General features: G+C 48.6%; 1 long non-coding RNA gene across 2 annotated transcripts; it reads left to right on the top strand.

Annotated features, from left to right (window-relative positions):
- Positions 1-219: 219 nt before the first annotated feature.
- On the top strand, positions 220-12,537 carry LOC112449377 (uncharacterized). Of its 2 annotated transcripts, none has more exons than XR_009496945.1 (6): positions 220-347; positions 2,272-3,018; positions 4,201-4,525; positions 6,526-6,998; positions 7,506-7,703; positions 8,811-12,537. It is a non-coding gene; the product is annotated as an uncharacterized lncRNA (long non-coding RNA). The 2 variants fall into 2 exon arrangements; XR_003037953.2 differs by having other exon boundaries at positions 4,201-5,545.
- The last annotated feature ends 236 nt before the right edge of the window (positions 12,538-12,773 follow it).

The raw sequence follows: 12,773 nt of genomic DNA, 5'->3' as shown, positions 1-12,773 counted from the left end.
CAGAGAACAAAGCCAAGCCCCCTGACCCACAGAGCCTACAAGATAATTAACATGTGCTAAATTTATGATAACCTGTTAAACAGCAACAGGTGACAAGTGTTTAGTTCTGCCTATCAGACACTCTCCTTGGGATATAGAATACGGAAGGGAAGCATCTTCTTGCTCCTTCTGTCTGGTTTCAACCAGTCTGTGTGAGGTCACCAGCCTGCATTCCAGAAAGTGGTGGCCAGGATGAAGCCTGAGAATCTTCGTGGTTATATTCACGGCCTGGCACCCAGATGGGCAGATTACACTCCCAAATGTCATCAGTAGATCAGTGGGTCTCCCGATTTCCCACCTTCCCAAAGGTAGGTGAGGTGGTAGCCCCCTGGCAGGTTGTTTCTGCAGGACATGTGGTCTAGGTTGGCTGGCTGGTCTGTGCATCACTAGCATTCACTTCCCTACCTGTCCAGCCAGTTCACCAACACCTGACTCCTCACATTAATTCACTGTGTCCTTCTACCCCCTCAAGTGGTCTTTATTTCCTGCCCTGAGCCCTAGAAGATCCACCTTGCTCACATATTGTTTCCTAGAAAGTAAGGAGAGCCCTTCAATACTCTCACCATGCTCCTGAGTGCTTTTTCTCTGTGCAAATTCTAGATGCCTTGAATGTTGGCCAAACATGAATTAGACAACATAATCCTACCTCAAGTACATATGGGACATAGAAGTTTACAAGCAGCACTACAGAAATCATGGCCTTTGTCTCTCAGAACAGCTCTCTGAAGAGGGTGTGCATCCCCCACCTGTTTTATAAACAAGGAAACCAAGACTGGGGGGAGTAAACATGTGGCCAAAGTGAGCAGGGGTGGAGCCAGGACCCCACCAGGTCCCAAGGCAGTTGTGGCCCCTTCCTCCCCAGGATGGCACTTCCCATGACTTATTGTTCTTCTGACTTCCTCATCCTTCAGGTTCTACAAACATGAACCCCAAGGTGAAATGGCCATTAGATGCCATTTCCTCATGTGTGTCCCTGTGATGCTTGCTTGTCCAATGAGTGTCCATCCCTGTTGTGTGAGAATCAGCTCTTCCACTTGTTAATTTCCAGAACATGAGTGCCTGCTCTTGGTGAGATCACAGCATCATCCCAAGACCCTGACCATCAGGATGAATGGGGGTTGAATTTCCCCATGTCCTTGGTCTCCTTCTTGCTCAGCACAGAAATGCCTTTAGCTCAGCCAGACACCCACAGGCACCTCCCAGAAGAAGTGCCTTTGCTTAGCTCACCCACCTGGATGGATGCTTTTCCCTTGGCACAAAGCCACTGTATTTGCTGGTGGATTCCCGGCAAAGCAGGGGACACAGGTGTGAACAGAATCTTTGGAGGACCTAGGAGTGTGTGACCAGCAACAAGAAGGCATCTCAAGGTCACAGATGTCCCTTCAAGTGCTTGAAATGCTCCCACTCTATAGAGCTTCTTCCCAGACTGTGTGTTGTAGAGAACTGAGTTAAGAGCAATGAACAGAAATGTCTGGGAGAGAGAGGTGGGGATGCCTGACAGTTCAGGGACTCTGCAAAGATCCTTCTCTGCATTAATAGGAGCCATGTCTCTGAAGGTGGTGACCTCGGTAGGAAGTGGGGTCTTAGCAAGTGATGTCATGGGAATTTTCATGAGTCCCTCTTCTTTGACCCCTAAGGTCATCTTTCCATGCAGTTTGTGACCATTGGGTGGTGAAATCTTTCTAAGACAACCCTCCTCATCTTCATTGCCTTCCCCTTTGTGAAATGTATGACCCAAGCTGCCAAAGCAGCACCCTCAGTTCCCCATCCTGCAGCTGACCCGTGATAGGATACAGGGTGGTCAGGAGATATTTTTGTATTTTGTTGTTGTTCAGTTCCTCAGTCATGTCTGACTCTTTGTGACTCCATGTATTGCAGCACACCAGGTTTTCCTGTCCTTCATTATCTCCCAGAGTTTGCTCTAACTCATGTTCACTGAATCAGTGATGCCATCCAACAATCTCGTCCTCTGTTGCCCCCCTCTCCTCCTGCCCTCAATGTTTCCCAGCATCAGGGTCTTTCCCAATGAGTTGGCTCTTTGCATCAGGTGGCCAAAGTGTTGAAGCATCAGCTTTTAAGTCCTTATAAGCAGGCAAATGTTGAATAACAAAGATAGGGAAGAGATTCATTGTTAAAGCTAACGGCAAGAAGCCTCATTAGAACATATTGTGAGTGTTTTGGAAGCTCCTGGAATGTAATTGGTTTTTCTAAACACCATACCATTTGATTCAGGTTTGGGAGAGGTGATACAAAGTGGACTTGAAGTAAAAATCGTCGATTATGTCCTGCAGCTCAAGCCCAGTGCCAGCAAAGAAGCCTAATTACCCACTGAAGCTAATTGCTCCCATTTGAGCCGGCTGCTAGGACTCTGCACAAAGGACTTGGAAATGAGATGATCAGAGAGTTGCAGGCCAGAGCCAGGAGCCCAGGAAAGCAGGCCGCGCTCACGGAAGCAGTACACAGGCGAGGAAGCTTTCAAAGACACTTCTCTTTGAGCTGCTCCATATGAGCCAGCCAGAGCGAGAGCTCTGCTTCCTCTGAAGGTGCCCAGAACGACTCGGAAATCTCGTTGAAAGTGGCAGGGGGGAGACAGGCTCCAGGATAACAGGATGCACACACAAGCTTTGATCTCCATCAAGCGCTCTGCAAGGAGAGTCCTGGTGTCAGGGCTCCAAGGAGCTGACACAAGGGAAGCCAGCCTGCTTCAGAAAGGGAGCCCCTCCCCTCCCCTTCCCACTCCCTCCCCACAGATGCTGCAGAAGGCTGATGTCAAAGGGACCATGTCTGCACTCAGGAGCCTCCAGGGCTCCTCCAGGGGTCCATGACAGCTCCTCTTAGAGACCGAAGCCAGCTTCCCCATGGACATGCCCACCCACTCTTCTTCTCAGTTCCGGCTGTCCTGGAGATTGTCGTCATCTGAGGAGGAGCTGCACTTACCAGGGTTTGGAAACTCGGAGGCCAACATGCTCTTGACACTGGGTAAGAGGAAATGGATGTCTACTGCAGAACAAGCCCCCCAGGCCAGCACTGACTCTGTCCCCTTCCCACCCAACTCCTGTGAATCAGCTAATCTGGCCAGAATTATCTGAGAGACACGTAGAGACTCTGAACACTTCTCATTTTCACTATCACTGCCCGGGTCCAGGCCACCATCACCTTGGCCAGGCCCAGAGCAGGCAGGAATGCAGTAAGATTTCATGGGCCCTAATTGATCATTTTTGCCTCTCTGGTCCATTCTTCCATTATATCTATCTACAGAGGATGAGGTGGTTGGATGGCATCACTGACTGAATGGACATGAATTTGAGCAAACTCTGGGAGATAGTGAAGGACAGGGAAGCCTGGCATGCTGCAATCCATGGGGAGGCAGAGTCTGACACAACTGAGCAACTGGATAACAATAATCTGTCCATCTATCATCTATTGATCATCTATCTATCTGACATTTATCTAACTATGGCTTATCTATCTACAGTTGGATCTTTAATAATGTGGGTTTGAACTGTGCACGTCCACTTATATTGAGTTTTTTTTTTTTTTTTTTCAATGAACACATTTATTCCTACAGGATCTACGGCTGGTTGATTCCACAGAGAATCCAATATAGAGGCCCCATGATGGGACATGAGCATCTTGGGTCTTGGGTCTGTGGCAGGTTCTGGAACCACACCCTTGAGGTTGGAGAGATCTCTAGAAAGTCCTGCCCCCTTGTCTCCCCCAAGGTAGCCAACTAGACCCAACCCAGAGGGGAGAATCTCTGATTTTGCCAAGGGCCCAAACCAAATTACTCTGTTTTAGGCAAGGGACTTTGGGTCTCCTTTTTCTTTTAAACTGAGGGACAACTTACTAAGAGGGAGTCCAGAGTGCTTAAGAGTCCCAAAACCTCGCTGGTGTACCCACCCCCCGCCCCCAGCCCCCAGGTGCAGACAGAGCATTTCCAGCACTCCTCATGCTCCTCTGTGCTCTGGGTGGTCAGCCCTCCAGCCCTAACCTGTTCTTGAACTTCGCATCCGCAGAACCACACAGGCTGTGTGCTTTCACATCTGGCTTCTTTTGCTCCATGTTCATCATCCAGGAGTGACCGTGTGTTGTACACTTAAAGTTCACTCTCTATTCTTGTATGGTTTGCCTCACTTATTTTATATCTGTCTGCATTTCTAGAAAGTGAACTGCTGTGTCTTGAAGTGGAACAAGCTGTGGTAGGTGGATGTGATGGAAACCACAAAGGCGGTGGATGCGTCATTCACATTGGAGGAAAAAATCATTCCCGGGGAAGGCAGCTGGTGACCAAGAATCAGACTAGGAAGTCCCCAGATGAGGGTATAGAATCTCCAGCTGGAGGGAATTACAACTGAGAAACAATGGAGAACTTCCCTCAGACGCCCTCAGACAAGTACAGCCAGTGTTGCACAGGAGCCGGATCAGCCTCCAAGGATTTCCAGGCACAGAGATGGCCAGGTCAGAGCAGCGACTCAGAGGGGACAAGGTAGTGCTGATGGGACCTGACCAATCGACTTTCCAGGTACCACTGAGGGAGACTGAGTGGGTCCAGGCCCCTGGTGGTCAGTTCACTGCTGTGGTTGGCCTGGGGCTTCAGGTCCACCCTCTTCTCAGGTCTCCATGGAGTCCTGAGGCAGGACTTCCCTTCAGCTTCGAGTGGCCAAGGCTGAACTGGACACAACCGTCCCCACAAAGACATGCACACCCACCCTTTGATGTTACCATTTTGCAGCAAAAAAACAGACCATACAGAGCGGCTCTGTGGTGTGTGAAAACACATCTGTTCATTATTTATAATACTTTTAACCTCATCCCCTGTCCGCCCCCGTAACCCAGTCCCATCTTGAACATCAGGCAGGCCCCGCCCCAGTCAGAGCCTAGGTGCCACTCAGCGACCACTGGCTGGAAGGTCTCCGCGTCCATCACTCCTGAATTCGCACCACTGCAGACCTGCTTTGTTGCTTGGTAACAATTTTCACGGGCACATGAAAAGGAGAGTTCTGAAAAGAGGCTTGCTTAAAGCCTGACAGCAATTACAGGCAAAGCAGTCAGCGTCTTTCATTTCAGAAACCAATACACAAATGGATCTTCCCATTCAGTTAGTGTTTTATTATTATTTAAACAGCCTCCCCACTCCACTCGAAGCCAGCTCTGTGTCAACACTGACTCCACACCCCCCACTTCTGAGCCTCTTCAGTCACTAAAGAGAGAAGATTCTTTTTTGCGGGTGTTTGACTTCCTCTTGGCTTCAGCGTTTGTGGTGAACAACAAGGAACATCTCACACTCAGGTCGCAGCCCCAAGAGGAGGAGAGGTCTTATGCCCCCATGGAGAGAAACCATGCCCACAGCCACTTCTCCTTCTCCATCTCCTTACAAACAAGCCACCACTGAACTGCTAATTAACTGGCTCATGCATGAACATAGTGGGCTAATCTGAGACTCCTAAGGGCAACAACCAAGTGTGAGCTGATATTTTTTTCTCGAGGAAGCCTAAAGGAGTCCTAGGTAAAGAATTCTGAATAAATGCTTCCCCTCTTTCATGATCCTTGGTTCTTATACACAGAAGTGGTCGCAACCTTGGTTAATTTCAACGTCTCCAAAGGGAGGTTTTGATGACATCATCAAACTCACAGAAAGACTTGGGCAGGCTCAGTTTGATATTAGAAAGTTCCCCACCATGTCCCCATTTTTTTATTATTCAACTAAATGAACTCAGGCTTCCCTGGTGGTAAAGAATTCGCCTGCAATGAGGGAGACCTGGGTTCAATCCCGGTGTTGGAAAGATCCCCTGGAGAAGGAAACAGCTACCCACTCCAGTATTCTGGCCTGGAGAACTCCATGGACTATCTATGGGGTTACAAAGAGTCGGACATGACTCAACGACTTTCACTCACTTCACAACTGAACTCATTTAATAGAGTCTAATAGAAGTATGTTGAAGCCCATATCTTACTTTTTTTTAATTTTATTTATTTTATTTTTTTATTTATGGCTGTGCTGGGTCTTCATGGCTTCATGGGTTTTTCTCTAGCTGCAGTGCACAGACTTCTCGTTGCAGCGGCTTCTCTTGTAAGGAAGCTCTGGCTCTAGGGTGCACGATCTTCAGTAACTATAGTACTTTGGCTCAGTAGTTGCAACTCCCAGGCTCTAGGGCACAGACTTAGTAGTTGTGGCTCCCAGGCTTAGTTGCTCTAAGGCACGTAGGATTACCCCGGACCAGGGATGGGACCGGTGTCTCCTGCATTGGCAGGCAGGTTCTTTACCACTGAGCCACCAGAAAAGCCCAGAATATCCATTTTTGATCAAGACCGAACTACTTTTGGCAAGTCATTCCATTTCTCTGCACCCGAGATGGCGATCTTCACCTTCTGTGGTGACTCTCGTGACCCCTGGACCTGCTGAAATGCCCCTATATCAACGGCGATTATTAACCTTCTCAGCATATTATCAACCACCTAAAATGTACTCTTTAACTTTTCTTCCAGGGAGAAATCATCTGGACCAGTCATCAGAAACCCCATTCCTCCAGCCAACTTCCTAAGAACAGGGGGAGCAAACACACCACATCTGGGGGCCCTCCCATCTGTCCCAGAACCGTCTGCCCTAAGCTGAACAGGCTCCAAATGTCATCTCTGCTGCACTCTTATCTTCCTCTCTGTCCACTATATAGCATTGCTCTTTTCTATTTCAGATAATTAATTATCAGAAATTGCCAGAAATAGCTTCAAATCTCACAGCAGTTACCCCTACCCATTAGCGAGCAAGTGGTTGCAGTCTCTCTCTCTCTCTCTGGGATTATTTGTGCTAAGAGGTCAAAGATGGCAAGAGAAATGAAAAGCCATTTGCTTTAGCACCATTAGTACACTTTGTAGATAATTATATAATTTTTCAAGTATTCCTGGGTATTCACTTCAGCTGCCCACTCTTCTGAGTGAACTTTGACAAGAGAAAATTGCAGGTAATTTCTGTTTGTTTGGGTACTGTTTCTATAGTAATAAGGATAATTATTAATAAAGGAAGAAAGTTGTATTAGATTTCAGTCAACAAATAATCTGAATTTTTCCCTTTTAAAAAAATTCTCACAATGCAGAGCTAAAGCAGGGAGAAACAAGGATATCTCCTAGTTTTGCTCGCTCCCTCTTTTTATTTTATTTTTTATTTTTTTTCACTTATCTTGCAGGTGAGATATCATTCTCAATTTAATTAAAGTCAGAGGAATAATGGCTACAGGGCTATGTTTCTAGCAGGGATCCCAAATGCCAAGGAGCTTGTGAATTTCTCTAACAAGAGAAGGGTCAAGATCACCCATGTATTTTAAAGACAAGTGTACACCTCTCCTCCCCACCTGCCCCCACCAGTTTGTAAGTTCCATGAAAAGCTTAGAACATCACCCTCAGTCATAAAGGAAGAGAAAGTATTAAATAAGAGGGCCTTCAGCAACAACGGTCTGTTCTTCCTTCTATAGGCAAACAGTTGGGCACAAGTAGGCCCCAAACCAGGGGGCTCCACAGGCCAGCCAGCATCCTGCGATTCTCTGGTTGGCTGAAGAGCAAAACAGGCACTGTGCTTCCTTCACTGGCACTGACTGAAGCTGAGCCACATGCCCAGGAAGGATGCTCTGGACCAGCGACACAGCAGCCAGCCTGGCAGGAGCTCGCCCCTGGTGAGCTCAGAGCAGTGACCACAGCAGATTGATGAGGGACACTGCTTTCATTTAGGCTCCTCCAGAGGCAGAGCCTGAGCAAGGATTCGAGGGTCAGATGTTTATTTCGGAGGGAGACCCAGGAAGAAGGGAGTCAATCAGGTGTGCCATTAAGGCAGCTGCCACTGTGGGGACCTGGGATAGTCTCACTGGAGACCTGCACCTAGGAGTCATCTGTCCTGAGGGCAGAGGGAGCTGGAGGATTTCCTGAGTCTCCCAAGATAGATTGCTGGAGAGCCGCTCCTGGGCGGCCCTAGTTATCTGACACTTGGCCTGCCAAGCACAGAAGTGGGGACTGTGCAGGACCAGGAGGGCCCCAGACAGAGAAGCACAGGCTGGCAGAGATGGGTCAGGAAACAGACAAGGAGGAGGTGGGGGTGTGGCGCCAACACGGTCCATGTCGGTCACCAAGGTGGATGAGGGGTTGGCGAGCCATGGAGACAGATCAACAGCTCCTTCACTGGCCACTGGGCTAGGGGAATGCTTCCTGGTAAAGAGAAGAGATGTCGGAAGTGAGCCTAAAAGATGGGCGGGAGCTCCCCTGGGGAGTGATGGCGGGATGCAGCACTGAACAGACCAGGAGGCATATGAAGACGGTGATGTCAGGACCCGCGCCCGGGGCCAAGGTTGAGAGAGGAGAGAAAGAAGGTGATGCCAGGGAGAGGGGGCTACCTAGGCCAGGCAATGAGAGATGCCTGTGACCACCAGGGGAGGAGGAAAGGAAAGGGAGGAGTTCAGAAAAGGGAGTGACAGTACCCAAGTTCATGCTTTGAAGGAACCATCTGCCCATGGTGTGAAGGGCAGTGTGGCATCAAGGAGGCCTGAGGAGGAGCTTGACAGCAGCTTGGGGGTGAACAGGTAGGAGTTTGGGGCTACAGAGAGGTAGTAGGCAGGAGGGAACTGATCAACTCCAGCTGCAGTGCTGTTGACAGGGTTGGGGACACATGGGCTTAGCCATTTCAAAGACAAGAGCCCAGCGCGGTTTGGGAAATGAGGGATAAGACCAGCCCATGCAGGTAATACGTTGGACTGTAACATGATGAAAACCAAATGCACCTGTCTTCTCAGGCCCTACCCTGTTCCCTGAGAGGAGGACACCGCAGATGTCAGGAGAAGAAGCAGGGAGGCGTCCCTAAAAACAGCCATTGGATGCTGAGGCTCAGCTGCTAACCCATCTTCCCTGCGTGTTCTCGACTCCCAAAGCCACCTGCTCAGTCTCAGCCAAACGCACCTCCCAGACACCAGTTTTATGTTTAAAGAGATGGTTGGAGTCACTGGAAATCCAGCCAGCAACTCTGCTCTGAACATCACATCACCTCCTTTCTCCATGCTCTGCTGCAGAAGTTCAAATTACCCTTCATCCTGTGACACAGCCTAACAAGACTCTTCACTACCCCTCTCTATGCTCTGTTAAAGAACTATCCTGATGCGTTCCCTTGAAATGCTTTGACCAGACACTCTGTATACTAGTTGTTTGCAAGCTGCATGAAATGGTCCTTTAACTGGCTTATGGGGAAAAAAAGACATCCCCATTCCCACAGGTTTCACCATCTCTCAGGCAATGCCTGTGAAATGCCAGCAGCCCACTTGTCACAGCAGTCACACTGCGGTGTTCTTTTCCTGCTGCCGATCGCTGTGGTGTGAATACCCCTGCTATCAACATGACAAGGTGCATGGCATCCTCTGTGCTCCCCGGTGGGTGTGCGGGAGCCAGACAGCACGCCTTTGGCCTCACTGTTCTGTTAGCCCGCGTCAAAAGTTGCTCTGGTGGACTTGGTGGGTTCCTCTCACCTTCTATTAGAACTACCTGTCGCCTCTGAAGACACACCTGAGCCGAGGAACCAGCTCCTTCATGAACCAGGTGTCATGACTGTAAAAACCCAACAGAGAGAAAGCTACCTCCGTATGGGGTTCTGAGCCACACAGTTCAGTCGGGGCAGACTCCAGGCCCAGAGAGCACTGACGACTCCCTCTGCCCCATTGCTTCGGGGACCTCATCAGCTGCCCTTTCTGGGCTGCACTCTAATTCTCTTATTCTCTGCAGACTTGGAAAGAGAGAACATTAAGAAGTCTTTTTCCCGTCCATACTTTACATGCATCCAGCTCTGCTCAGCTGCAGCTTCTCTGTCTTTGGGCATCTTGTTTCCCATCTCACATGTTCCCAGGAGTCAAGAATATGCAGGGAAGAGAGGTTAGCAGCTCAGCCATGTTGGGTGCCAGCATCATTATGGCTGCAGCCAGGTCACTGGGCATCCATCTCCGGGTGTCATGACTCCCAGAATTTCTAGGGGGAGTGGAGCATGGTCATCACCCTGCAGCTCATTCCAAATAAGAACTAGGAGCAGGTAATGGACCCGTTGATTTTCATTTTTTTAAGGAATAATAATACCTGATAGGATATGAATTACACTGTTCTTTTTTCCTTCTACAATCTGCATTTGCAGCATTTTTCATCAATTCGAAGCATTCAAATAAAGATCATCTAGCATGCCTGGGATAATTATGTCTATCAAAGAACACTCACGGGTGCACAAAGCTTGGGAAATGCTACGCCAATGATTTGTTTGAAGTGCAACCCAAGGAGAGGTGTATCTATAGTAACCACAGGCAGGTATTCAAATACCACTGTATTTCCTGATAATGGGTCCATTAATGAAACAGCAGTTTGATTTTCAATCGCACTTAATGATACCTTTTGTGTAACCAACATCCCTATGTGCTGACATGTTCTAACGGGCTGGTGCAAGTGAAGGGACAAAGTCAGGGAGGGGGAGAGGGGCTGGGGGACAATATTTTAGGCTCAGTCAGAAGAGGAGCAGCGCCATCTCAGTTGGAGCCGTAAGGAACTGGCCGCCGACCCCCAGATCAGTCCTGGTGGTCTGATGGTTTGGAAACCCTAGGACTGCCTGCGTCTGCACCTTCCACTCTTGCTGTAGACATTTTAGAAGAGTGGACATGGACACTAGTGGTCAGTTGAGGTCAGTACATCTCAGGTTCCTTGGATACTCCTGGCATCATGCCATCCAGACCTTGGAGGCATAAAGGTCCAAAGAGATTAGAGGAGCTGGAGGAGTCAGCCCTACAGTTCTGGCCATAGTGATAGAAGCACAGATGGTCACCTGGCCCAGACAGAGCCCGTCAGTGGTCCCTCTGTGGGACACATCACTGAGGCAGAAAGAGCTCTGTCCAGGCCTACCAGCGGCTCAGTGCAATGCAGGTAGAGAAGAGAATGCTAAGGATGCCACGTTCAGCCCCACACACTCGGAGAAGCAGAAGAAAGCAGTGGGGAACAGGAAGGAGAGGCAGAGACCCCAGGTTCCCTCAGGACCTTCTCCTGGTTACGGTCTCCCGTGGGACTCTGGCATCTTCGGATTCTTAGAGTCCCTAACATCTCCTTCAGTCCTGATCCTAAGCTCACCTTTATTCTGAGCCACTTGCAATGGACCCCAAACAGAGGGATGGGTCTTCATGACACCAGCCACTTCTCATCGGCCCATCTGGTCCTGAAGAAGCATCATTTAAACAACCTTCCAGAAGAGACACGAGTTCTACCAAGATCCTCGCCCAAGAGCTTTGGGGTCACGTTCTGCCAAGTATTTCCCTCATCTGACCCTAAGTGGTTCCTCTGGCAGGTGGAGCTACTGGCCTGGAGCTGGGCTTACACGGGGACCACCCTGAGAGGCTCCATCTTCCCAGTGGACCTGAGTGATTCTGCTGTGATTGTCCTGAAACCCCTCCGAGTCTAATCAGCTGGACACAGCACGAAACTGGAGAAGAAAACACTGATATTTGGAATGATGAGGGTTTTACTTTGGATCAATTTTTTTCCTTTCAGTTAGAAATTGACGTGCCACTCCTAACCTGTTCTCTCTCTCTCTTTTCACATCTCTGAAAAAGCTCCTATTCATCTGGAAGTCAGCACCACATCCATCCTGTTGTGATTGTCTGGAACCAAAGGCAGCGTAAGCCATTTACAAACCCCTTCTTTCTAACCAGCCTCATTTGTGGGCTCAGCATGGGCTCAACCCCCAGCTGGCAGGGAGCCCCCACTTAAAGGGAGGGTCAGGATCTGTCTAAGCCAGGCATAATCACGTTTCCCAGTGTCCAGTCTCTGAGACCGGAGTGACAGTCAGTATCACTCCATTAGAAACAGCATTGATTTACTCAAAGGACATAGCCAGAGCCTTAGGTACAAGGATGGGCATTGCAACAAAGTTAATGAAAAATTCCATACAGCTGAAATGCCCTACAAGAAGAGACCAGTTGTTTAAAAAAAAAAAATGATGCAACAGCCACGTGATGAAATATGACACAATTCACCAATTCATCCTCAGAAAATATTTTGAGATTATGGAAAATGCTCATGCTTTTATATGAACAGAAGGGAAAAAGCAAGAGACAGATTTGTGAATAAAAGATCAGTTAAGTTTTGCGTTGCACACACACACATACACACACACACACCTATAACCCAAACATTGGCAGGAGATATTGAAAGGAAGCAAACAGGAATGCTAGGCTGACTGGAGACTTCAATTTTCTTCTTAATAATTTCCTATATTTTCCCAAATATACATACAAACATGAATTTCTTTTTTAATTAGAAAATGTCATATTTATATAAGTACATAAAACACTGCAAATGCAGTACCATGGACTATGCAATCCAGAGATTAGCAACAAGCTGAAGAGCGGCCATGAAGAGCTCAGAGCAGATACCTTCTTTGGCCCCAGGGCACCAAATCATATCTTGGAAATCCATATGCATAAAGAACAGATTTTAAACTCAAATAAAACCTTCGTTCACTAATCATTCCCCAGACGCGCTTCTCACTTTCCCACTTATGTGGTTTCCAGTCTCAGGGGCCATCTTCCTTGTCCCCCACCCTGGGGACAAGGCCGTCCATCCATCCATCCATCCAAGGGTGGGCTCCAGGTCCCTTTACTGCCCCTGGAGGAGGAACCGGGGTGGCCAGTGTCTCTCCACCCGCCCCCAGGTGGAGTCAGAGTCTAGAGAACACACTAAAATGA

The sequence above is a fragment of the Bos taurus genome, chromosome 13 (assembly GCF_002263795.3).
Source record: "Bos taurus isolate L1 Dominette 01449 registration number 42190680 breed Hereford chromosome 13, ARS-UCD2.0, whole genome shotgun sequence".
Lineage (NCBI taxonomy): Eukaryota > Metazoa > Chordata > Mammalia > Artiodactyla > Bovidae > Bos > Bos taurus.
Note: the sequence above shows the minus strand (reverse complement) of the source record. Positions and strands in the feature narration are given on the sequence as shown.